Source organism: Capsicum annuum, chromosome 7 (assembly GCF_002878395.1).
Source record: "Capsicum annuum cultivar UCD-10X-F1 chromosome 7, UCD10Xv1.1, whole genome shotgun sequence".
In the NCBI taxonomy this organism is placed as follows: domain Eukaryota; kingdom Viridiplantae; phylum Streptophyta; class Magnoliopsida; order Solanales; family Solanaceae; genus Capsicum; species Capsicum annuum.
Genome location: NC_061117.1, coordinates 196,528,464 through 196,556,204, shown reverse-complemented (window position 1 = coordinate 196,556,204; position 27,741 = coordinate 196,528,464). Strand labels below are relative to the sequence as shown.

Below are 27,741 nucleotides of genomic sequence, written 5' to 3'. Positions count from 1 at the left end.
TATTTTGCTGCCATGGGCCATTCATGACTAGGCTTTGCATGAAACGTTCATTTAACCCAAGCAAATGTTTGTTTCTTATATTTTTACCACTAAATCTCAATTATTGGTCATTTTATATAGGCATAATACATAATTGTACCCTTTAATTTGGCATAAGCTGATATTTACATCCTCGAATTTTGAATCTGCATAAGTAGACACTTAAACTTGTATAAAACTGAACAAGTAGACACAGACGTCTTAGGTGGCATCTACGTGGCAATTCTCATGAGATTGCCATGTAATACGCAGACATCTAGTTGTTCAACTTTATACTAGTTTAAGTATCTACTTATAAATACTCAAAGTTAGAGGGCATAGATGTCAACCGAGCCAAGTTAAAGAACATGCTTATATATTATGCCTTTTACATAAGATTATGAAAAGGGACTCACATTAAGAGATCTTACGGAGGTAGCTTATCCTACGCAAAAACTTAGTGGCTCAAATTTATAACCTCACAGTGAGCAATTTTGATTTAGCAACAATAATATATTTAATATAATTTCATAAGTAAAATCTGCGAAGGATAAAATCCATCAGGTAGAAAGGTTATTTTCTATATAACCTCACCTCAAAAGAAACACAGAATGTGGCAAATAGAAAGGAAATGCAAATAAGACAAATCTTAAACATATGGAGAAATTTCTAGTTGTCTCAACACTAATTAAAGAAAATAATTTCCTATGACTCCTTAAATTGTGAATAAGAAATGATCCTACAAAAATCTCTCGTGTTTTATTTACTTACTCATCTCTTTTGAAAAAAAAGGTCGTATAATTAAAATAGCATTGATAATAACCACAACCAAAATGGAATCTCCTACCTTCTAGTTATCATTTTTGATAAATTAAAGGAGAAAAGGGACCTTGCTCATTTTTGTAGTGATTTGGTTTTAAATCCTTTCACATATATAGGCACGTCCCAAGTTTGAAGAAGCAAAACCTTTCTTTTTCTTCTGAATTATTTTAGACTTGTAATCACTAGTTTAAGGTAAATATCCTTTTATCCGTTCTTATACTATACTTCATTGTTTTAATGTTGCTGTTTAACGTGCCACATTTTCCTTCAATTTTAGTAGCACCAGTCATTTCCTTTATTTCAATTTTCGTGTTACTGGTTATCACTACTTGTTCTTTTCTTATTTGTTCTCAATATGACTTATTCGCTACTGTATTTGGTTTACATACTTGATTTTAGATATGCTTACTCAAGCCGAGAGTCAATCGGAAACGGTCACTCTCTATGTACCTTCACAAGGTAGGGATAAACCTATGCACACATCCCTCCGCAGATCCTACTTGTGAAATTATACTGGATATGTTGTTGCTATTGTTAAACATGTCATACTTCGTACTCTAATGTAATTAAATCATAGTAACTGTTAAAAAAAGTTATGATACGATATTTATATATGCCAATAGTAGATGTAAAACATGTTCTAGTTTTTCTTTTTTCTTTTAATTGTCATATACTTAGTTCCTCTAAAGGGTTATACATTCATCTACTTAGTTTTTCATGTTATTAGGCGTTGAAGAGCTTTATAGGGGGAGAGACTGCTGGATTTCTAAGTCCTTTGATCAAAATTGTTATCAGAATATCAACTAAGAGTGAGGTAAGAAATCTCGACTCATCTTGAAAAGTTACAATATACTCAGTCCACTTTAATTAGTTTGTCTAATTAAAGACTTTAAAAAAAGGTTCTTTAGAAATTGATAGGAAATGAAAGTAAGACAAACAAATTGAAAAGATGGAGTTTATTTCTTGATGAAGAAATTTCATTTCCCCTGATTTTCGAAAAAAAATCAAGGGCTTTGATCTGGTTCCCCGAAAAGAAATTTCTTTTCTTTTTCGAAAAAGTTCTTATCAAGGAGTTTATTTCTAAGAAATTTCGCATGTTATATTATCTCACTAGCAGACCTTTTCTATGTTTTCTTCAAGTTACATCAATAGAGAATCTTTGTGATAATTTGATTTAGTTTCCTCGACATTCCCTTGCTACCTAAACGTGTTCAGTTCTGTTACAATGTAATCAGCATGCAGAGTTGATTTCTCAGATGGTCACTCAAGTAATAGTTATTATAATAAAAAGTCACTTTCTACTAAAAGGAAATTGAAATAAAGATGAAATGTGATTTTTTGAGATGATAACTATTAACTGGGTTACCGTATAAGAAATCAACACCCAGCATGCATAATTCCAGTATCAGTCTTGCTAAACTTTGATGCAGAAACCTTCTAATATTTCACCCATGTGTCTAACATTTTTGTTACTTTTATTCTTGACTACTTTTCGTTGAGCTGTGGGTCTATCGGAAACGACCTCTCTATCTCTGAGGTAGAGATAAGGTTTGCATACAATCTACCCTTCCTAGACCCCACTTTGTGAGATTATACTAGGTATGTTGTTGTTGTTGCTGTTGTGTTGTCTATCAGAAAAAGTGAAATCTGGAATCTGCTAAAAACATCTGTTAACATATGCAATTGTCTCAAGTGACATATCATGCATCATTTTATTGATAACTATAACCATATCATTCATTTCATATAACTTACTAAAAGCTTCAGAATAGCTTCCTTAGATTTTCAAATTTTATACAACTCTTACATCAAGAATTGACCTTAGACTTGGACATTTCCAGTAATTAAACACTTTGCAACACTTGGAGGGGATATACAATAGTTTGACATAATACGGAAGAATTTAATCAAGCTAGTGAATGAATCTAGAGAAAATTGAGTGGTGGCTACAGGACCATTTACATGAAAGACCATTACTATACAACTATAAACTCTCTTCTAACATTATCTAACATGGCAGCAAATAATTATCTGTGGATGAAGTAATTACCAATCAGATGACTAATACCAAAAAGAGAAAAACATTTAATTACCTTTGAGCAGGACTCTTATTTTCAGCTTCCTTTAGTGTCTACGAGGACTAATTACATTTTCAATTTTGATAAATTTGCAGCTGAGATATGGGAGACAGAATCACAAGTACTGTAGCTAACTGTTTCCAACATAATTTAATTCATGGAAAATAAACTTCAATCACAAATAAAAATATGAAAAAACAACAGTTTTATTGATAAACGATGGGGGTACAAATTTGTTCCTCCCTTGATTCTTCTCTCTTGATTTTCAATTCGAGGACCGTCAGTAGCATATTTCTCGAATGTATGAAGATTTGAATATGAATTTCTCCGTAATTCGAGGGCCATTAGTGGAATATTTCTCGAACGTAGGAACATTTGGATTTGATCTCCATGAAAGAAGGGTTCGTCTTCTTGATGTATTTGATTATCAAGAAGAGAGAGTTTTGATCTTTATGAATATCCCATGAATTTATTGGGACTTTTCAGAGCGTTGATCTCTTTGTGGATATCTCGTGAATTTGTGGGATACTGAAGATGCTTCTTTAAAGGGATATTTGCCCCTTTATATATAGGAGTAATTTATGGTTTAGGTTGAGTAGCCATCAAGCTAGATTTAGGGTAAAGTAGCCCCTAAGAACTCTAACCAAAATTAAACTCTTTTTGTAGAGCCAACAAAATTTCAATGCCTACAAATTCCCCCTACGTCGGAGTGTAGACTTGATGAAACTAAAAGACGAGTACCGCTTCCATCTTTACGATCTTGCGGCTACAGATTTGAATAGTTGATTTGTGAGAAAAGAGATGAAGGGTAGATTTGGTCCCACTAGGCGTGCCAATTTGTTTCCAACATAATTTAATTCACGGAAAATAAACTTCAACCACAAATAAAAATATGAAGAAACAACAATTTTATTGATAAACGATGGGGTTACAAATCTGTTCCTCCTTTGATTCTTCTCTTTTGATTTTCTCTGTAATTTGAGGGCCGTCAGTAGCATATTTCTCAAATGTATGAAGATTTGGATATGAATTTCTCCGTAATTCGAGGGCCATTAGTGGCGTGTTTCTCGAATGTAGGAACATTTGGATTTGATCTCCAGGTAGGGAGGTTTTTTCTTTTTGATATATTTGATTATCAAGAAGAAAGGGTTTTGATCTATAAATATTCCATGAATTTATTGGGACTTTGAAGATTATTCATATGAATTTGTTGGATACTGGATATGCCTATTTAAAGGAATATTTGCTCCCTTTATATAGGCGTAATTTAGGGTTTAGGTTGAGTAGCCATCAAACTAGATTTAGGGTAAAGTAGCCGCAAGCACTCTAACCAAAATTGAACTCTTTTTGTAGAGTCCACAAAATTTCAATGTCTACACTAACCTCATCGTAGACTTGTCCAAACAAGTGAATATGCATGCTAAATATGCTATTCAATTTGAAAGTAAGTTTATGGAGATGAAGAGAGAGCTGAGTCTCATGTGTTTGTATATCACAAAGCAAACAGGATGAAAGAAAACAATGAGTTTATCAAGTCAATCCTATCTGCACTTAATGAACTAATTTATGAAACAGATAATGTGATCACAGATTGCCAAATTCGTGAAGACTATCTGAGGATGAAAGGGAATCCTTCTTTTATATTTCCGTCTCCGAGGGAGATTTCTTACAGATACAACACTGGAAGTAAACTGACAGAACTCAACAAGAAGATAGTGAAAATGCATCAGATGCTGAGGACCTTTGTTGGCCCAATAACTGAACAATCAAGAAGTGACCATAGCAGCAACAGACCGACTAGATGGTCCTCAGACATTATTGATGAATCTAAAATTTTGGGGTTTTATAAAGATAAAAGAAGAATCAAAGAATGGATCCCATCTCACAGCAAGTCACTACATCGCGTTGGCATTGTAGGGATGGGTGGTTTGGGTAAAACCACAATCGTGCAAAAGATCTACAATGACGTACAAGTGAAAATGAGTTTTGAAAAGAAAGTTTGGGTTTCAATATCTCAAACTTATGATGAGATTGACATCATGAAGAGAATTTTGAGATAGCTGAGAGCAGATGATAGTGGAACTGACAAAGGGGACTTGCTAAACAGAATTCATGAAGCGCTTTCACATAAGTCATACCTGGTAGTCATGGATGATGTATGAAGTATTGCTGATGGATGGTGGGATAGGATCTCAAATGGATTAGCTAAGTTTATAGTTGTATTATAATCACATCAAGAAAGGAGGATGTCGTCAAGAGGATGGGAGCCAGAAAATTAAGAATTCATCGACCAGGATTGCTTGATGATGAAGAGAGTTGGTTGTTGTTTTGCAAATTTGCATTTATTACAACTAGAGGGAAGTGCAATGCTCAACTGGAAAAAGTTGGAAAGGAGATCGTGCGCAAATGTCATGGTATTCCTCTAGCCATCAAGACTACAGGTGGGATGTTATCATCAAAGTCACATTTACTCGTGGAGTGGATAAGGATATATGAAAATTTTTAAGAGAAATTGATATAGGATTGTGAAAGCAATATCTCTGTAATTGAGGCTTCTTTGCAGCTAAGTTATGACGAGCTTCCTTCTCATCTAAAATAGTGTATATTGTTCTTCTTAATCTATCCAGGCAACCATGAAATTGAGGCGGAACAATTGGTTCGTTGGTGGGTAGGGGAAGGATTAGCTTATGGCGATGACACAGAAACTGCGACAAATGTAGCTTATAATTATTTGTCTGAACTGGTAAGTAGGTGCTTGGTTAAAGCTATCCAAAGAAGAAACTTTGATGGCAAAGTTTACAGTTGCAAGATGTATGACATGGTTAGGGACATGAAAATTCTAGTCACAGAAGACGAGAAGTTTTGTAGCTTTAAAAGAGGCAGGCCCATAGCCACCAGTAACTCTAGGCACTTGGGGGTCAATAAGGACACAGCTTTCCAGCCCTTGGCTAGGAATTCAAAGCTAAGAGTACTTTTTCTCACTAAAACAAAGTCCATTGGCTTTAACAGGAAAATTGCTCTAGCTGAAATCAAGACTCTTAGGGTTTTGGACTTGTCATGTGTCAAGCTAGACAACATCTGTTTACATAATTTATGGTTATGGATCACATCACTAAAGCGACTAGCGTATTTAAACCTTAGAGATGTTGCAAACCTGGAAGAAATTCCAAACTCTGTGAGGAATTTATGGGGCCTCCAAATACTGGTCCTTAGAGAATGCAAGGAACTGAAAAGGCTACCAACATCAATCACAACACTTTCAAGATTGGCAATTCTTGATGTTAGAGGTTGTCCATCTTTTTCATGCTTACCACAAGGTCTCTCTAGGCTTTCCAATCTTGAAGAGCTATATGGATTCGAGATACCGAGTCCAGCAACAATGGAAGCTTGTCGCCTTAATCAGGTCATGGCACTGACTCAACTTCAGTACTGCAATTAGACATAATGGATGAAAGCATAATAGAGGAGAAGGACTTAGCTACAATGAAACAACTTCAACTACTAAGGGTGCTATCAATCAACCTAGGGGACAGTAAAAACAAGGACATCATAAGGAAACTGGATAACATGTAACCACCAACGCGCATTGAAGAATTATATCTAAAGCACTTTCTTGGAGAAACCACACCAGCATGGACAAACCCCATTTCACTTCCCCAACTACAGTACCTTTGCATCAAAGACTCAAGAGTGCTTAGTCACATGAGCGAAAATTTGTGGGGAGACAACGAGGGTAGCTGGAATGTCGAAGGACTATGCTTGAAATTCCTGCCAAGGCTCGGTGAAACATGGGAAATATTCCAAACTGCAATGCCAACCCTCAAATACTTAGAAGTCAGCCATTGCAATTCGCTGATAAATTTCCCATATAACGTTGAGTGTTTAGGATATTGGAGAACGACAGAGGAAGAGCAGGAAAAATAGGAAGAACAAGACGTGATTTCATGTAACAGAGGCAATGAAGGAGAATTTGGAGTCATCTACTGAAACTATAGGATTCCCAATCTTCAGTGTCAGTTCACAATTTTGTATTTCTTTTTCTTTTTTTTTTTTTTTAGGGGGGGAGGGGTTTGAATATCAGTTCCCTGTTTGTTGAGTCTTTATTCGAATATAATTTTTATGCAATGGACAGGTAACAATTTGTATTGCTTGCTGATTTATATGAATGTGAATTATGAAGCTTATGTTTCTGCTCCCGTCCCTACCTTGGTGAATTAACCTAAACAACCGTCCACCCAACTATTTAAATTACAAAAGGCCGGCACATGTATAGTAATGGGTATGATCTGAACAACCCTATGTTTTCCATCAAATTTCGTTATGACAATCTTTTTTCGCAACAAAATGGTTGTTACACAACTACCATAGGACATTTTCATCAGTTCTTAAAAAGCGATTTTCGTAGGGGAAGTACGGTACAACAAGAGCTGCTTCATTGCCCAAGAAGGGACATAGAGGTTAGAAATAGTGGAATCTTGGATGGAGAAAATGGTGGAACGAGGAGTGGAAAGGAAAATCTTTAGAGAGATTTGGAGAAGAGTAGCTAAGATATTGAATCCGTGATTTCGAAGAGCTTTAGAAACGTTGATGGTGAGTTTGTGTTTGTTGAAATAATGAGATGAGTTTGAGTGATTGTTCTTGGTTCATTTAGAGTGCATTGTGGGGGTTATTGCTGTGTATGCGAGGAGTATAGAGAGGAGTAAGAAAATAGCACATGGCAACAAGAATTAGCCATTATTAGTTTTGTGTGTAATGTGATTTTGTGTTTTATGAAGATGAAGAGAAGTTGGTCAAAGGAGAGAAGGAATATTTTGTGTGTTTGGTTATGTAATTTGAAAAAGAGGGGATTTTTCCTTCCTAATTACAAATTGTTAGGAAATTAAGATTTATCTAGAAACTCTTAGTTAGAAGATATTTTTTGTAGTAGAAACTCCTAGATATTAGATTTTTTTTTTGGAATAGGTTCTTCTAGAATATCCTAGTGTAGTATCTTGAATAAATATCTTGTAGATTTATCTAGATATTCTAGAAAAGGATCATTAGATTTTTCTTATAGATGTATCTAGAAGGATATCTAGAATGATCCATACACTAGTATAAATAGGAGGAACATTGTGCATTTGTAACCATCCAAAAAAATTGAAAACACTCAATAAAAGTTTCAGCTTCTCTTTTTTTCACTGTAGTTTTTTTTGTAGCAATTTACAGCTGCATCATTTTCACTGTTTCAACTTGTTTTTCAATCTTTCTTTTCCTTATTCTGACATGGTATCAAAGCCCATTTCTTACAGGATCTGAATTTATTTTTTGTTGATTGGATCATCTAAGTTTTAGCTCCCTTTTCTTGGATCTCGTTGCTAAAAAACATGGAACCAGACAATCAACCAACAACGGGTCCTCCGATTTTCTTGGGGGAGAATTATCATATTTGGGCCATTAAACTGAAGGCTTATTTGAAGGCTTTCAACTTGTGGGATGTTGTTGATAGAGGAGAACCTACTGTCCAGCCATTAAGAGACAACCCAACTTTCAATGATATCAAAAAGCATGATGAGTTGGTGACTAGATCTCCAATAGCTCTCACTTGCATACATTCAAACCATAAATGGAAGTGATGTTTACAAGGATTATGGTTTGTGAGACAGCCAAAGAAGCTCGGGATAAGCTAAAGGAAGAGTTTGAAGGCAACAATAGAGTTAAGTCCGTTAAGGTCTTAGCTTTGAAGAGGGAGTTTAAGCTCTTGAAGATGAAGGCTTCGGATAGTGTAAAAGAATACTCTTCCAAACTGATCGATATTGTGAACCAAATAAGGACACTTGGTGAAAACTTTTCAGATCAGAAGGTTGTTGAGAAGATCGTGGTTAGTCTTCTGGACTACTCTTTCAATAGTTGAGCTGATCTATAAATTACAAATTCAAGAGCAATGGGTAACTTTGAGTAGTGAAGGGACAGTCAAAGATACCTTTCAAGTAAGGCATAAATTTAAGCAACAAAAGAAAGGCAGAAAAGTCTCTTCAGACCACTCTGAAGAGGTGAAATCTGGTGGATACCAAGGTAAATCTTCGAGGAGAGAAAAATTTCCATCTTGTGTTATTTGTAAGAAGACAAACCACTTGGGAGAAGAATTGTTGGCAGAAGTCCAAGAGGTCTCATATTCAATGCAGATACTGCAAAAAATATGGGTACATTGAGAAGTATTGCCAGCAAAATCAAACTCAAAGTGGTCAATCTTCCCAACGTGTAAATTTTGTGGAAGATCACCAAGTTGAAAAAAAATAAAGGAGGAGGTATTCATGGCTTCGCACATATCACATATTGATCTATATAATTGGTATATCGATAGTGCGTACACAAGGCACATAGCGATTGATGAAAATCTATTTGTTAGCCTGGGCAGGTCTGATAGGACCAAAGTAAAGGTTGGAGATGGTGCACTGATGCAAGCTCAAGGAAGAGGATCAGTAAAATTCCCTACGAACGAAGGTATCAAAATCATAAACGATGTTCTTTATGTGCCAAGCCTAACTCAAAACTTGTTAAGTATTGCTCAGTTGCTTCACAATAATTATTCACTTACTTTTAAGGATAAAAAATGTGTCATTTATGATCCTAAAGGTTGTGAAGTAGCTAAAATTAGCATGATTGGTAATTTCTTTCCAATTTCATGCTATTCTACTGAAAGTTGCTCTTTCAATGTTGAAATGAGTGATACTTGGCTTTGGCACAAAAGATTTGGTCATTACAACCTTTGTTCATTGGTGTATATGAGATCCAAGGGTATGGTGCTTGATGTACCCAAAATTGACATTTGTCGAGATATTTGTGAGTCATGTCAATTTGGTAAATTACATAGACGATCTTTTCCTAAAGGATCTTTGAAGGGCGAAGAAAAAGCTAGAGTTGGTTCATATAGATATATGTGGACCAATGAGGATGATTTATTTGAGTGGGAATAAATATTTTATTCTCTTTTTAGATGATCTAACTTGAATGACATGGGTCTATTTTCTAAGTAGCAAAGTTCAGGTGTTCTTTATTTTTAAAGAATTCAAGACTATGGTAGAAAGGGAGAGTTTCTGTCGGTTGAAGTATATCAGGTCAGATAATGGAACTGAATATACTTCACATCAGTTCGGCAAGTATTGTAAATATATGGGTATTCAACAAAAATTCACTATTATCTACACTCCAGAATAGAACGGGGTTTCTGAGAGGAAGAACAGAATAGTGATGGAGATGGCGAGATGCATGTTGCCAGAAAAGAAGATGCCTAAATATTTTTGGGCTGAGGCAGTCAATATTGTCGTCTATTTGCTGAACAGATTACCAACTAGATCACTCCAAGACACAACGCCATTTGAAGCATAGAAAGGTATAAAGCCATCTGCGAGACACTCAAAAGTCTTTGGTTCACTCTGCTATGCACATGTTCCAGATGCTAAAAGATGCAAATTGGATAATAAGGTAGAATTCTCATTTTGTTGGGCTATAGCACAGCTGCAAAAGGGTACAAAGTATATAATGTTCGTACGAAGAAGGTGCTTATCAGTAGAGATCTTACGGTGGATGAGTCTAGCCATTATGATTGGGATCAAGATATTGTTGTAAAGAACTAAGATGGGAGTACTTCAGTTACAGCCAAAATCCGCAGACAAGTGATATTTTTTACAGTCCTATTGCTGGAGCAGGACACCTTTCAAATGTTAAATTGACAACTGATTCTCCAGTTTTGAAGACCAGATCACTAGCTGAAGTTTATGAGTAATGCAATTTTGCTCTTATCGAACCATCTTCCTTTGAAGAAGCAGCGGGTCATAAAGCTTGGATTTTTACAATGGAGGAGGAGCTTGCCTTGATTAATAAAAATGATACTTGGGAGCTGGTTGATAGAGCCGACCAAAAGAACGTCATTAGTGTTAAATGGGTCTATAGAATGAAGTTCAATCCAGATGGCCCCATATTCAAACATAAAGCTAGACTCGTAGTTAAATGTTATTCCCAGCAGCCTGAAGTGGACTTTGGAGATACGTTTTCTTTTGTTACGAGGCATAAAATATTAAGATTTCTAGTCACTCTTGTAGTACAATACAAGTGAAAAATTTACCATTGAGATGTCAAATCAGCATTTCTAAATAGTTTTCTTGAAGAAGATATTTATGTTGAACAACCTGAAGGTTTTATAGTTGTAGGCGAAGAAGGCAAGGTGTATAAGCTTAAAAAGGCTCTCTATGGCCTTAAACAAGCTCTGAGAGCTTAGTATAGTAGTCTGGATACTCATTTGCTATCTCAAGGCTTCAACCGAAGCCTAAATGATCCTACTTTATACTTCAAAAGGTAAGATAATAGGAAGTTAATTGTGATATCTGTTTATGTTGATGATTTGATGATCATATATGAAGATTCTCTTACTGTTCAAGAAGTAAAAAATGTGATGCTAAAAGTTTTTGAAATGTCTGATCTAGGGGAGATGAAGTTCTTCCTGGGAATGGAAATTTCTCAATCTTCTGAAGAAATTTTCTTATCCCAAAAGAGGTATGCCCTGAATCTCTTAAAATGGTTCAAGCTTGATAAGTGCAAACCTGTTGTGAATAAAAGTTAATGAAGGATGATGGAGAAGAGCGGGCAGATTCAGAACTTTATAAGAGCTTTATTGGAAGCTTGTTGTATCTGACTGCTACCATGCCAGATGTGATGTTTGCAACTAGTCTACTGTCCTGATATATGCAATGTCCTAGCACCAAGCATCTTGGAGCTGCTAAAAGGGTCTTGAGGTATATTAAAGGGATAACTAATTATGGCATTTGGTACCGAAGTGTGGAGAATGGAGTTTTTTTTGGCTATTCAGATAGTGATTGGGGTGGATGTTTGGACGATTATAAAAGCACATCTGGTTAATCTTTTTCATTTGGTTCAGGCATTTTTTCTTGGAGCACAAAGAAGCAGGATATCGTAGCTCAATTTTCAGCTGAAGCCGAGTATGTGGCTGCTGTATTTGCTATAAATTAAGGAATTTGGTTGAGGAAAATCTTGTTTGAATTGGATCTTTTGCAACAAGAAACAACAGTGATCTATGTGGTTAATTAATTAGCCATTGCTATGGATGAAAATCCAATGCAACATGGAAGGATGAAGTATATCAACATCAGATTTCATGCTTTGCGAGATGCCGAGAAGAATGGCGAAGTTAAGCTAGTGCATTGCAGAAGTGAAGAACAACAAGCCGATACTCTAACGAAGGCTCTTCCCACAAACAAGTTTGAGTTTCAAAGGTCGTTGCAGGGAGTTTCAATGAAAAAACTTAAGAAGGGGTGTTAGGAAATTAAGATTTATCTCGAAACTCCTAGTTAGAAGATATTTTTTGTCGTAGAAACTCCTAGATATTAGATATTTTTTGTTATAGGTTATTCTAGAATATCCTAGTGTAGTATTTTGAATAAATATCTTGTAGAGTTATCTAGATATTCTAGAGTAGTAGAAGACAAGGATCACTAGATTTTTATTTTAGATGTATCTAGAAGTATATCTAGAATGATCCATACACTAGTATAAATAGGAGGCACATTGTGCATTTGTAACCATCCAGAAAAATTGAAAACACTCAATAAAAGTTTCAGCTTTTCCTTTTTTCACTGCAGTCTTTTTGTAGCAATTTACAGCTGTATCATTTTTACTATTTCAACTTATTTTTCAATCTTTGTTTCCCTTCTTCTGACACAAATGAAGAGACCTGAGAAAACTGAACAATTAAGTCTTGAATGAAGGATTGGTGACATTGACCAACTTAAAGGGTCAAACATAATTAAGAAATTTGATTAGGTTAATTGTGATCTTGATTAATATTTTCAAAACTTTCTAATCTTTTCAAAAATATCAATCAACCCACACCCATAAAACTTCTCTCTCTGTAAATCAATCATCTCTTCTATCTTTCTCTCAATTGTTTCTCTCTCTAACTTCTCCTAACCAATAACTTTCCAAATTTCTCCCTTCAATCTTCTGCAACTTTAATCTTTGGCGAAAAATAGTTTTGAGTTTTTGTCCGAACCCTTTTGACTTTTAACCGTCAGTTGATGTGACAACATTCTCCGACGATAACAACTTTGAGTTCTTTATCAATTTTTTTGATTTTCACAGGTAAAAAATTAGAGATTTTTAGTTATAAAGAAAATGAGAAACTTGAGTTAACTTTTTGTAAGACCCCGCAAAATTTCTAAGATTAATTTATCCTTTTAGGCTTCTCAAGGGGTCTTATACTTAGAAAATTCTAGCTAAGTTCCAGATTTATTTTATTTTTGGCCTTCAAAAGTTGGCAATCTAATTTTGTGACCTTAATGTCCTTTAATGGTTCATATTTTTGTTGATTAATTATCAGAGAGGTCGATAGGTGTTCTCGACCAAGTTTTAGATTTTTTGGAACTCGTTTAGACCACGTTTAGTGTCCCAAAATAGTGGACCAATGTGATCTTGACGCGCCGCATCGCCTATCATGTTTGTTAACATTGTTGAAGGTTGCTAGAGTCAAAACTACTGAGGCTTAGCGCGATCATGGCGCGACGTGTCGGGTATCGCGTTGATGTAATTGACGTGCCGCGTTTCCAATTGTGTCGGTGCCCAGTTTTCAGTCACTAAATGTCTACATCTTTAAGGGTAAAAGGGTCAATTTCCCACCCCTATATAAACCTATAACACGAGATTCTTCTATATTTTCACCAAAATATAGTTGTTTCTCTCAAATTCCCTCAAGAATAAGTGTAGGGTTTTCAATTGAAGGTTCTAATCCAGGAAATTCCACCATTAATCTTTAAGATAATTTCCATCTAAGGTATGTAAAGTTTTGATTCTTTGGTTCCTTTCAACCATGAACTCAAGAAACCCTTTCAGAAATATAAATTTCGAATTCCATGTTATGAATTGAATCATATCCATGTTTATGTTGTTGTATGATTACCAAGTTGAAATCTTTAATACATATAATGAAATTATTTTAGCATGTGGTTGGAATTCTTGTATTTGAAGTGAAAAATATTGCCATGATGTATTATTTTAATGTTCATGTCTAAGCCTCAAGTTATGCATGCAAGGCGGTTGCTAAAATGCCTAAGAGACTAAGAATTATGCTTTATGAGTCAATTGTGACCAAATTAATGAATCCATGCTTTACCCTTATGTTCACAATGACCTCCATTTTATTGTTATACATTGTAATGGTTTGGTGGAATGCTCATGAGATTAGACTTATGAAATTATGACATGTTTATATGTATTCCTATTCATGCGTAAGCTTATGACATACAAATACTTCATGAAAATCCCCAACGTTTGAATTGTTGGCTATGGTCATGTATTCAAAAAGTGTCATGTCTTGTCAATATCATGCTATTGAGTCCTAGGGGTACTTGTACCTGGCAATTTAACTGTTTGCCTAGAGCCAATGTCAGTTTCAAGATAATCTGAGTCATGCCATGATCAGTAGTATTCTCAGTCAGTTTCAAAACTCAGTAGAATTCAGTCAGTTACACGACTCAGGAAAACTCAGTAATCTCATGAACTCAGTCAGTTAACAGAATTCAATAACATTCCGTCAGTCCATGGAACTCAGTGAACTCAGTCCAGTTTATCTCAGTATAATTAGTTTAGTGTCTATTCAGTTGGGAGTAGGATTCAGCACCGAGCGAACCTAAGAATGAGGGCACACGCTGACAGTAGAGGGTATGACCCTTAGAAGTAATCTTTGCATTCCCGAACTATGTAGCCAGCATAGGTTGAGACATCAACACTAATAGTTGAGGGTTGATGAGGTGGATTAACACTTCTAGTTCAGGGTCATACCATTCTCCTTTGGGGACACCGCTAGATGAGGGTCATTCACAGCTTGTCCTTACTAGTGGTACAGTATTGAAACCCTTCTAATTAGGGTTACAGATTGGACCCCAACACTATATAGAAAAGGGGCACGTCGGTTAGATAACTACTTCCCATAGTCTTAGTTTTAGTCTCAGTAAAGGAACTCAGATAGTTCTTCAGATTCTGGACTGTCAGATGCAGTCACCTAGTTCAGTACGAAACTCAGCTAGTTCCATCAGAATTAGGACTGTCAGATTCAGTCACTCAGTTAACAGTATATCAGTTATACAAAACTTATGTTATTAGTATTCAGACTCAGTATTCAATATTATCACGATCTCAATTATATTTATGTATTCATGCATGTATTCTCACGTTCATGTTATTGAGTCAGTTAGTATTGTTTATGCATATGAACCCCATGCATTCAACCAACCTTACTTTGTATACCAGTATATTCAGACGTACTGACGCATATGTACATTCAGACGTACTGATGCATATGTACATTCAGACATATTGATGCATACTTTTCTTTTGTGCTAAGGTGTTTTGTACCATATGTTCATACACTCAAGTTCCTGATCACACATCTTTAGATTCAGCCAGCAGTAGTAGATTTATAGTGAGTCCTCATCATTCAAGGATACCATGATTAGTTCATCAATTCATTATTTCAGTTTTAGTAGACGGAGTTAGTTGGGGACATGTCCCATCAACTCCACAGTTTTCAGATAGTTTAGAGGCTTTCAAACTAGCATGTTCATACAATTTATTTTAGTTTTGGTATTAATATACCGTATTTCTAGATGTTATTTTTTATCAGATATTTGAACCTTATGGCCTTTTAGCCCTTTTATTCTGCATTTATATAGTATATTATGCAGTGCTCAATTACAAATATCAGTCATGGGTTAGCTTGTAGTCCTTCGGGATCTCTAGCACCGTGTAGCATTTCAGGTATCAGATTTAGGGCATTACAAACTTGGTATCAGAGCCTAAGGTTCAACAGTGTCCTAGGAAGTCTGAAAAGCTACATCTAGTAGAGTCTTGTGCATAGGTGTGTTGCACGCGACATTTATGTACAGGAGGCTATAAGATGTTTTAGGAACAATTTCCCTTCTTTTAGTATTCATATCATGCCAGTGAGCATAGGATCAAACTTAAACTCTCAGTCTAATTTTCCTTTTTCTTTTGTTTATAGAACATGCCTCCCAAAAGGACTAATGAAAGAATAACTGGGAATCAATCAGCACCTCCACCTATTCAGGCAGATTCCCTGGACGAGCATGTCTTTCATGGCAAATTCAAAATCGAGTCCCTTACTTTATCTTACTCAGTAGTAGCTCAGAGTAATCTACAGGCTGTTATTCCCCCTAGGAATATGATTTATACTCAGCAGATTAAGATGGGGAAGCATAGGATAAGAGAGCGAGAATAGGTAATTTCAACTTCGCTCAGTCTAAGTCAGAAGGTGGTAATCATTTTACGTTTCACCTAAAATCCTTAATTCCAGTTCCATCTCTAGCCAGTATACTAGTACCTAAGTTCAACATTAATAGTCATAAGGAGGCACCAGGCTTCAAAAAATAGGGTAGTGAGAGCAGGGGTCTTACTTATCCACTTTGTGAATAGTGTGGTAAGAATCATAAGAGTGTGTGTAGAGCTAGTAGTGATATGTGTTTTGGATATAGCGAGTCAGGTCACAAAGTCTAAGATTTTCCTAAGCGCAGTCCATGAAGTCGGTATAGTTTTCCTTCAGCTTAGTCTGGTCGCCCGAATTAGCAGGGTGCCACTTCTAGTGCCGCATGTGGGCAACGCCTAAGTAGACTCTATCCACTTCAGTCCCGACAAGATCAGGAAAGTTCTCCTAATGCAGTCAATGGTATGTTATCAATATCTTATTTACATATTTATGCATCTTCAGATCTATGAGCTTATTTTATTTTGTAACTCTGTGCATAATAGTCAATCTTAAGGTCGTATCAAATATTAATAGGACCCTTCTCAATTTCCACCTCAATGGGTCAGTCTATCATAGCCTGGCAGGTATACAGGAACTGTCCGACTATGATATCTCAAAAATGTCAGGCCTTTAGATTCTAGTAGTAATACCAGTATGTGTAGGAATTCAATAGGGGAAGGTAATTCCCGATCCGTTCCTATCTCAGTGCAAAGTTTTGTACTACAGTCAATATGATACTTATGCATGCTTCACGTCTCAATTCCATGAACACAGCTAACATTCATGCACTTTCCATAGAATCGTGTATGTTTCCAGTTCCTAGTATGAGGAATCCTAGTTCACTTAGTGTTATAAATCATGTTCTATGAACACAGAAAACCCCGCACTTAGGTCATGCAGCTCATGACTCATGCACTTAAGTCAAGCTTTACAGTATTGTCAACCCTCATGACTTATGATCCACTCCTAATGATCAGCCAAACTCAGATTATATCACGTATACCCTCATTTTAGACCCCTTAGTGAATCCATGGTGTTAATGCTTTATTCCTCATGCCTCAGTTATGACACTAGTTCAATTAATCGATATTCAGTAAAGGACTCAGATAGTCCTACAAAACCAGAGCTTTTAGCTATTATTTACTTAGCCATTCAAATTCAGTACTTCAGTACCAGTCTAACCCTCAACTATCCGAAACTAGCCTCTAGTCCCAGTTACAGTCTTAGCTACAGTCTTCGATAAGTCTTAGTTCTAGTATCAGTCTTAGCTTCAATTCAGTAATCAGATCAGTAGCTTAGTTTAATTTTAGATTTTCTCGACCATAGCATACAGTTATTAGTTACTCAGTTATCAATATCTCAGTACCTTAGTTTATAGAATATTTTAGAATCATGTTATGCACTTGGTCTTACATTCTCAGATAATATAGTTTTCACAAATACATGCTCAGTTATCTTACATTTCCTAGTCAGTCCTTACCTCATATGTATAATGATCCATAATTTTAGTCCAGCCATTCAAACTAAGCACAGTTCAGTCTTACATACCTAGTATTCAACTATTAGTCATACGGTTAATTAGATAAGTTAGTATATTTATGCGTTGGTGCTCAGCACCCATATGGTTATCTTCAGTAGTCTTAAGTGAAGTGGCTCACTAAGGTGGAAAGTATAGTTAGCTATAAGTTTCAGTAATAGTTTGTCCATAAAGCCAGTAATTCAGTTTGGCAGTCAGATGGACAAATTCATATATTGTGAGCTCCCATCTTTTCATCTAGCGGCCCTATCGAAGTCTCATGGATGTAACCATTCTGAGATGGAACAACTAGGTAGAGGTGTGTCCAGCTCAATTCATGTATCATGCCTTAGTTTCAGATCAAAGATATTCAATCACGATTTAATTCATAGGTGCCCTGTGCATCGTCTCAGTTTTCCCCAAAATTATGAGCTTGAATTACCTTCAGATCTAGCCTCAGTCCATCCATTGTTTCATGTCTCCTTGCTTAAGAAGTGCATAGGTGACCCAGAAGTTGTAGTACCTATAGAGGGTATAGAAATTCCAAACAACCTCTTTTATGAAGAGGTTCCAGTCAAAATCCTTGACTACCGAACTCGCAGACCAATGAACAAAGAAGTTCCTCTAGTAAAAGTTCTTTGACGGAATCAGTCCATTGAGGGAGATACTTGGGAAGAAAAAGACATGTGTACCAAGTACCCTCACCTTTTTTCTGCAAACTCAGACTCAGCCCAAGGTAATAACTTTTCTTAAATCTTATTCATTTTCATGTTCAAATTTCAGTTACAACTTGGTATTCAGTTTCATGCTCAAATTTCCATTATAAAATTGGTATCAACTACCATTGCATATTCAGTCATGTGTTTATGTATCATGTCAGTCATGTATTCGTGCATCAGATATGCATGAACAAGTGAATCAGTACTTTCAGTCATATATCTATGTATCAGCTCAACCATGAAATCATGCATCAGATATGCATACTCAGTATGAATCATAATAAATTAGTAATGTCAATCATGTACTCATGTTTCAGTTGTTCATAATCAGTATATACTTCAGCTTATCTTTTCTCCCATCTTAGTTAGTCTCATTCGAGGACGAATGTTACCAAGGGGGAGATATTTAAGACCCCACAAAATTTCTAATCTTAATTCATCCTTTTAGGCATGTCAAGGGGTCTCAGACTAAGAAAATTTTAGCTAAGTTCCCAAACTTAGTTTATTTTTGCCTTCAAAAGTTAGAAATCTCATTTTGTGACCTTTATGTCCCTTAATGGTCTATATTTTTGTTGATTTATGATCAGAGAGGTCGATAGGTGTTCTGGAATGAGTTTTAGATTTTGTAACACTCGTTTAGACCATATTTGGTGCCCCAAAATAGTGGACCTATGCGATCTTGGCACACCGCATCGCCAATCGTATTGGTTAACATTATTGCAGGTTGCCAAAGTCAAAACTACAAAGGCTTAGCTAGATCATGGCGCGACATATTGGGTATCGCGTTGCCAATCGCGTCGATGCCCAGCTTTTAGTCATTAAATATTCGTGTCTTTAAGGGCAAAAAGGTCAATTTCCCACCCTTATATAAGCCTATAACATGAGATTCAGCTAGGTTTTCACCAAAATATAGTTGTTTCTCTCAAATTCTCTCAAGAACAAGTTTAGGGTTTTTAATTGAAGATTTTAATCCAGGATATTCCACTGTTAATCTTTAAGAAAACTTCCATCTAAGGTATGTAAAGTGTTGATTCATGGGTTCCTTTTACCCATGAACCTTAAGAAACTCTTTCAGAAATATCAATTTTGAATTCCATGTTATGAATTGAATCATATCCATGTTTATGTTGTTGTATGATTCCCAAGTTGAAATCCTTAATACATATAATGAAATTATGTTAGCATGTGGTTGGAATTTTTGTGTTTGAAGTAAAAATATTTCCATGATGAATTATTTTAATGTTCATGTCTAAGCCTCAAGTTATGCATGCAAGGTGGTTGCTAAAATGCCTAAGAGACTAAGAATTATTCTTTATGAGTCAATTGTGACAAGATTGATGAATCCATGCTTTACCTTTATGTTCACAATGACCTACATATTATTGTTATGGATTGTAATGGTTTGGTGAAATGCTCATGAGATTAGACTTACAAAATTATGACATATTTATATGTATTGCTATACATGTGTAAGCTTATGACATACAAATGCTTCATGAAAATCCCCAATGTTTGTACTATGAATTGTTGGCTATGGTCATGTGTTCAAGAAGTGTCATGTCTTATCACTATCATGCTATCGAGTACTAGGGGTACTTGTACCTGGCAATTTAACTGTGTTCCTAGATGTCAATTTTAAGATAATCTGAGTCACGCCATGATCAGTAGTATTCTTAGTCAATTTTAGAACTCAGTAGAATTTAGCCAGTTACATGACTCAGGAAAACTCAATAATCTCATGAACTTAGTCAGTTAACAGAATTCAGTAACATTTCATCAGTCCACAGAACTTAGTAAACTCAGTCCAGTTTATCTCAGTATAATTAGTTTAGTGTCTATTCAGTTTGGATTAGAATTCAGCACCGACCGAACCGAAGAATGAGGGTACATGTTGATAGTAGAGGGTATGACCCTTAGAAACAATCCTTGCATTTCAAATCTATATAGCCAGTATAGGTTTAGATATCAACACTGATAGTTGATGAGGTGGATTAGCACTGCCAGTTGAGGATCTCACTATTATTCTTTGGGAACACCACCAGATAAGGGTCACCCACAGATTATCCTTACCAGTGGCGCAGTATTGACACCTTTCCAATTGAGGTTACATATTGGACCCCAACTCGATACAGAAAAGGGGCATGTCGGTTAGATGACTACTTTCCATAATCTTAGTCTTAGTCTTAATAAAAGAACTCAGATAGTTCTTCAGATTCAGGACTGTCAGATACAGTCACTAAGTTCAGTATGGAACTCAGTTAGTTCAATCAGAATCAAGACTGTCAGATACAGTCACTCAGTTAATAGTATATCAGTTATGCGAAACTTATGTTATTAGTATTCATACTCAGTAGTCAGTATTATCACGATCTCAATTACATTTACGTATTCATGTATGTATTCTCACGTTTATGTTATTCAGTCAGTATTATTCATGCATATGAATCCCATGCATTCAGCCTACCTCAGTTTGCATACCAGTACATTCAGACGTACTGATGTATACATTTATTCTGCGGTATGGTGTTTTATACTATAGGTTCGGATGATTAAGTTCCCAATCGCACTTAGCTTCAGATTCATCTAGTAGCAGTGATTTGCAGTGAGTCCTCATTATTTGAGGATTGCATGATTAGTTCATCACTTCATTATTTTAGTTTTAGCATATGGAGTTTTTGGGGACATGTCCCATCAACTTCACAGTTTTTAGATAGTTTAGAGGCTTTCAGACTAGCATGTTCATATAGTTTATTTTAGTTTTGGTATTTATATAATGTATTTCCAGATGTTATGTTTTATCAGATATTTGAACCTTATGGCCTTTCAACCCTTTTATTCCGTATTTATACAGTATATTATGCAGTGCTCTGTTATAAATATCAGTCATGGGTTAGCCTGTGGTCTTTCAGGATTGCTAGCACCGTGTAGTATTTCGGGTATCAGATTCGAGGCGTTACACTTTTCTTCTAGTATGAGTTAACAATTTCAATATTTGTTGCTTAAATTTATAATGGGGACTCAAGAATACCCTAATTTTTAGTATTTTTTCCTCTTGTCGGAGTGAAATATGATTTTTTATTGTTATTGTAGTTTTTGTTGTCGAACATTGTTGTAAACATAGCGAGATTTGAATTTTTGTTTTAAGAGACATCTTTCTGACCAAATCTAACAAAAAATTGTTGATTTGTTGGTGTTTGTTATTTTTTTTTGATATTTTTTGTAATTTGTGTTTGAACAATATTGAAGTTGTTGGTAAATATTAATGTTCTTAGTATGTGTTACTTAAGTGATTTTAGTAAGTAAAATTATAATTTTTAGTTGAATATCTCATCTGGGTATATTTGCTACTATTCTTTTTCATTAATGGATAAAACATTTAATGTGAATCCAATAGATTAGTAATCTATTGCAACAGATGAGTCATATGTTGCAATAATATGTGGCTAATATGTTACAACAGATGAGTCATATATTGCAATAGATTACTCATCTGTTGCAATAGATGAGTCATATATTGTAACTGATTACTCATCTATTGCAACAGATGAGTCCTATGTTGCAATTGATTACTCATCTATTACAATAGATGAGTCATATATTGCAACTAATTACTTATCTTTTGGATTCGTATTATAGTGTTGCAACATTAATCCAACATATAGGTCATCTGGTGCAATAGATAAATCATCCATTGCAATATATTACTCATTTGTTGCAACAAATGACTCATTGTTGGATTCAAGTTACAGGTTCTATCCATTGTAGCAGTAGCAGATACACCAAATAAGAAATTAAAAAAAATCATAATTTTGCTTACCAAATCACCTATGAAGTAATGTCCAAGTGATATACGAGCAAAATTTGACCTAAAAAAATTTCAAAAATTTCAATAGGGGCACAACGAATAAGTGAAACACATGAAATTTTTTATAAAATAGGTAAAGAAGACAAAAATAGTGTACCATACATCAAATGCAAAAGAATCACAAGGACAAACATTTAAGTTCTTCTAAAAACATTTAAGTTCACTAGTATTTTAATTGCTTTATAATAGATGACCCATTTGTTACAACAAATTATCTATCTATTTGATAATTTCCAATAGATGAATCATCTGTTGCAACATGTTAGTCATTTGTTGATTCAAATTAAGCAATTATTAGTAATAACTAAATTGATTTAACCAAAATTATGGATAAGTCTTTAAGACAATTGGAAAAATATTTGAGTTCTCCTAAAAATGTTTGGGTTCCCTAGTATTTTAATTGTTTTCCAATAAATGAACTATTTGTTGCAACAAGTTAGTCGTCTATTGCAACAAATGTTTATAACAACTTAATCATTTTTTGATTCAAATTAAGCAATTAGTATTAATAACTAAATTGATTTAATTAAAATTTAAGATAAGTCTTTAAGACAAGCCTTAGAAAAGGGAAAAAATATTTGAGTTCTCCCGAAAACATTTGAGCTTTAGTATTTTAAATTGTTGTTAACATATATTCTATCTATTTGATAATTTCCAATAGATAATTCATATGTTGCAATAGATTAGTTATCTATTACAACAAATATCTATATCTATTTAATAAGTTTTAATAGATAAGTCAGTTATTACAACAAGTGATATGGGTACGATCACGTAGAGGGACTTATGAGTGACTGTGTTGGACCCGAGACTTGGTGTGTGCAATTGAAGTGCAAAGGAGGACCTAAATTCACACCAAAATAGTCCATTACATACACTAGAGGGGTGCCTCTTCACTAAGGGATTATTTGGCCATTTTAACTTCTATTTTGTAATACACTATATAAGAACATTGTAGGGTTTCTTTCATTAGTTTTTTCATATTAAATCTTGTATAACACATTTTAAGACAAGTTCTCTCACCCCTTTGAGACTTAGCCAAAACCAGATCAACATTAGAATGTGGATTTACTCTTGTTGTTATCTTGCTTGGAACATTGGGTTCTTGAAAGGATTGGGGCACTCTTGTGTTCACCAAAGAGTGTAGATGTTCCTATTACATTAGTTGAGGGTCTTTGGGTTTGAAACACACTTAGGTTCTTAGTGAATGCATTAGTTTATGTCACACTATCTATCTTTCATTTTTTGTAATCTTGTGTAGTGTTTGTGTCTTGTAATCTTTTACTCGTTGGTTGATGTTATCTTATTATTTTTGTTCATCATATTATTATTGTTAATTAGTATGCGGTGTCTAATTTGGTATCAAAAACACCCTTGTATCTTGTATTCTTGTTGTATTTGTTGAATCTGAGGGTGGTCTCCATTTGGTCCTCGGATCCTTGTGATTTGTGAACTGTTTTGGAGTGTGTTTTTGATACTTCCAAGTGTGTAACATATCATTTAGTATTAGATCTTGTGGTTGATTTTTTTCCAAAAAAATCAATCTTAGGCTTGACACTTGAAAAATTCAAAAAAAAAAATAAGAGAAGTGTTCTTGTTGTATCCTTGGCCGAGAACTTAAAGTTCTTGTTGTTGTTGTCTTTACAAAAAAAATTGAGTCTATGTCTAGGATTTATTTTGTTTGTTTTGTTGTTTCTAGTGTTATGCTTGTTCTTCACTCTCACTTTGAGCCTAGATCTAGATTTAAGCTTAAATTGTTGAGGTTGTTGTTGTGAACAAGGTTGTGGTCGTGTGTTGATGTTGTTGTTCTTGGCCGTGTGGTGATCATGTTGTGGATTTTGTTGGACATTGGTTGATATTATTGTTGTTCTTGAAAGGTTGTTGTTATGTTCTTTTTATTATTCACTCCTTTCATCTCTTGTTAAAATAAAAAGTAAACATTAGATCTACAAAGGTGAAAGACCAAGTTGTAGTACTTATTGGTGAAAGAACTTGATCACATCACTCAAAAGACTTGACAACTACTTTTCACCTACTTTCCATGATATAAGGACCTTGTTTCAAGGAGGAAGTACAAATGAGGTCAAGTCTTGCTTTTGAATTTGAAAAGAAGCTCCAAGACCATATTTCCCTCCATTAATCAAATCCACCAATTCCAAATTGTAAACTTGGTCAAGACTTAAAACTGGAAGGTAAAATTTGACAAAACCGTGGCCAATAGTGGACTGTCATGCCACTAATTTACTGTTCACAAAACATTTTTAAGTACAAATTTTTAGATTCTTAGTTTCATTTTTTTTCCTTAGTTGCGTTTATTGGTTCTAAAACTAATTGACAAGCTAGTAAACTCCTACTAGATTGTAAGTTAGTTCTATGTCCATTTATTCGTGGTAAGCCTTATTTGTGTGCTTTTTGTGGTTTTTAAATTGTTTATTAGTTCTTGGCTCACGTCCTATGAGATTTCAAAACAAAATTCTAATCCGAACAAGAGTAGACTCAATCCTCAACTCCCCACGAATTCCTTAGCTGACTTACAACACTTGTGAAGCTACGAGTGAGATAATCAAAGTGTTACAGTGTGGTGAGGTTATTTTTGAGCTAACTTCTTCTTTTTTTCTAGGTATTTTCTTAGGTATATTTTAATGGAGTGAACTACCTCCTAAACCATGGGAAACAATGATACCAATATCCTTGTGGTTTCTATTAAGGGCCTCAACCGCACTTTGGAAAGAATGCAAGTGAGTTTTGGTAAGTTAGAAACGGATGTGTCTTCGGTGAAAGGGGATGTAACATTAATAAAGAGGGATATGACCACTATGAGTGGGAGATTGGAACGGGTAGAAAGCAAAAGAAGTTCCCGACCTTCTACTCCTCAAAATACTTCCACTAGCAATACCTCCAAAATGTTACACCAAATGATCCATCCACCGAGACAACCACTAAATGATCCCCAAGGCTGAGAGTATGAAATACTAATCCACCATCCACTTTACCAAGTCCAACAAGAAGGATTTGGAACCTAAATTACACCACCAAACCCGAGCCCTCCACTTAACCAAAGGCCTCACTCTCCAATCCAAACTCTATTAAACCAAAGGCTTTACTTTCTACCAAATCCAAATCTACTTAATCCAAACCATCCTAACCTTGTAGAGAGATATGTTAGTAAGGAACAATATGGTGGTTATGGATCTTACAGTGATGTTTACTTAAGGGAAGAAGAAGTGATGGGTAGGCTAGGTGATTTAGGCTGAGAGGTAAGGGGTGTCCACCAAACCCAAAAGCTAGGCATTAATACCATCAAAGTTATTCTTCTGATCTTCAAGTGTGAGAGTGATCCCAAGGAATATCTTGATTTGGAGTCATCTTGTGACAAGATATTCCAAGTAAATGATCTAGCCGAATAGAAGAAGAGTTGTCATGCTATCACTCACTTTGAGGGTTATGCAAACACTTGGTGGGAGTATGTGAAGAGGTTTGGTGATATGTTAATTGTTGGGAAGCCACCTCCATGGTGTATATTGAGGTACCTTATGCGTTAAAGATACTTACCCGAGGGCTACAAACAAGAGATTTTTGCCAATTTGTACAACTTGAGGCAAGGAAACAAAAGTGTCATGGCATACTATGATGAATTTCAACAACTGATGTTAAATCTTGAGCATCGAAGGGAACGTGTGAGCCATGAAATTATACGATTCAAGGTCGGGTTGAATAGAGACATAGCTTCTTACATGACCCTCCACAAGTTTGATACCATCGATGGCATCTTCCAAGCGACATTAGATATTGAAAGAGAACGCTCGGCTTCCAAGTCCAAGAGTTACCAACAACTTTCCTCGGATTGGAACCAACATAAAGAGCATTTATTCAATGCCAACCAAATTGAGAACAAGGTTGTCAAAACCAAAACTAAGGCTGCCCAAAGGTATCCTCCAAGAAACGAAGGAAAGCCAAATCCTACTTCTCGTCCTCAGGGATTTCGATGTTTTAAATGTCAAGAGTAGGGGCACAAGTCTAGTGAATGCCCAAACTGGAGAAACATAATCCTTAGGTAGGGAAAATTGTATTACCTTGGTGAGGAGGTGGGAATTAAATCAGATGAGGGTGATAAAAAAGTTCAAGATGGAGAGCTAGAAGATAAAGTAGAAATTGATGAAGGCGGGGAAGATGTATGGCCGTGTGATGGTGAGGTTGAAGTGCCTAGTTATATGGAAAGGAGAGTCATGATTAGTAAGGAATTGTAAGAAGAAGCTGAGAGTGAGGAGGGTGAATAAAAAGAGAAGTCGAGAGTCATGATGGTGGGATTTGTCCACAAGGGCCCTTTGTTGCTTACTAACAAGATGCTAGCACTTTGTCTAGAATAAAATCTTCTTATGTGCAGGTCGTAGAACATGTGAGTCCAAGGAGAATGCGTGATGATCTCATAGAACCCTTGGTTAAACATCCTAACCTTGGGAGGAGCAATGAAGAGATGATTCAAAGAGGAGATCTTGCGGGTGATGATACCTTGAATTTGTGGATAAATTTCTTTCAAAATGAAGAGGATGATATGGGTACGATCACGTAGATGGACTTATGAGAGTGTGTGTTGGACCAGAGACTTGGTGTGTGCAATTGAAGTGCAAAAGAGGACCTAAATTCACACCAAAATAGTCCACTACATACACTAGATGGACGCCTCTTCACTAAGGGGCCTTTTGGTCATTTTAACTTCTATTTTGTAATACACTATATAAATAACATTGTAGGTTTTATTTCATTAGTTTTTCCGTATTAAATCTTGTATAACACATTTTAAGACAAGTTCTCTCTCCCTTTTTAAACTTGGCCGAAATTAGGTCAATATTAGAGTGTGGATTCACTCTTATTGTTATCTTTTTTAGAACGTTGGGTGCTTGAAGGATTGAGGTCGATCTTATGTCCACCAAATATTGTAGGTGTTCCTATTACATTAGTTGAGGGTCTTTGTGTTTGGAATGCACTTAGGTTCTTAGTGAATGTATTAGTGTATGTCACACTCTCTATCTTTCCGTTTCTTGTAATCTTGTGTAGTGTTCGTGTCTTGTACTCTTGTAATCGTTGGTTGATGTTATCTTATTTTTGTTGTTCATCATCTTATTGTTGTTAACTTAGTTTGTGGTGGCTGATTTGGGGTTAAATATACTCTTGTATCTTGTATTCTTGTTGTATTTGTTGAATCCGAGGGTGGTCTCCATTTGGTCCTCAGATCCTTGTGATTTATGGACAATTTTGGTGTGTGTTTTTGATACTTCAAAGTGTGTATCATATCAAAATGTTATTCATCTGTTGCAACAGATATCTATATCTATTTGGTCATTTTCAATAGATGTCTTTATTTGTTTGGTCATTTCCAACAGATTACTCATCTGTTGCAACATGCTAGTTATCTT

At 35.4% G+C, this 27,741-nt stretch overlaps 1 long non-coding RNA gene and 1 pseudogene across 1 annotated transcript in view; both read left to right on the top strand.

The window, feature by feature from the left end:
• Window positions 1–735: 735 nt before the first annotated feature.
• The window catches only part of LOC107878283, a 28,944-nt gene continuing 1,938 nt past the window's right edge, over window positions 736–27,741 (top strand). The window contains exons 1-2 of the long non-coding RNA XR_001676802.2: window positions 736–1,032; window positions 1,568–1,654. This is a non-coding gene — a long non-coding RNA (uncharacterized LOC107878283). The remainder of the gene's footprint in view (window positions 1,033–1,567; window positions 1,655–27,741) is intronic.
• On the top strand, window positions 3,293–13,867 carry LOC107878282 (annotated as a pseudogene).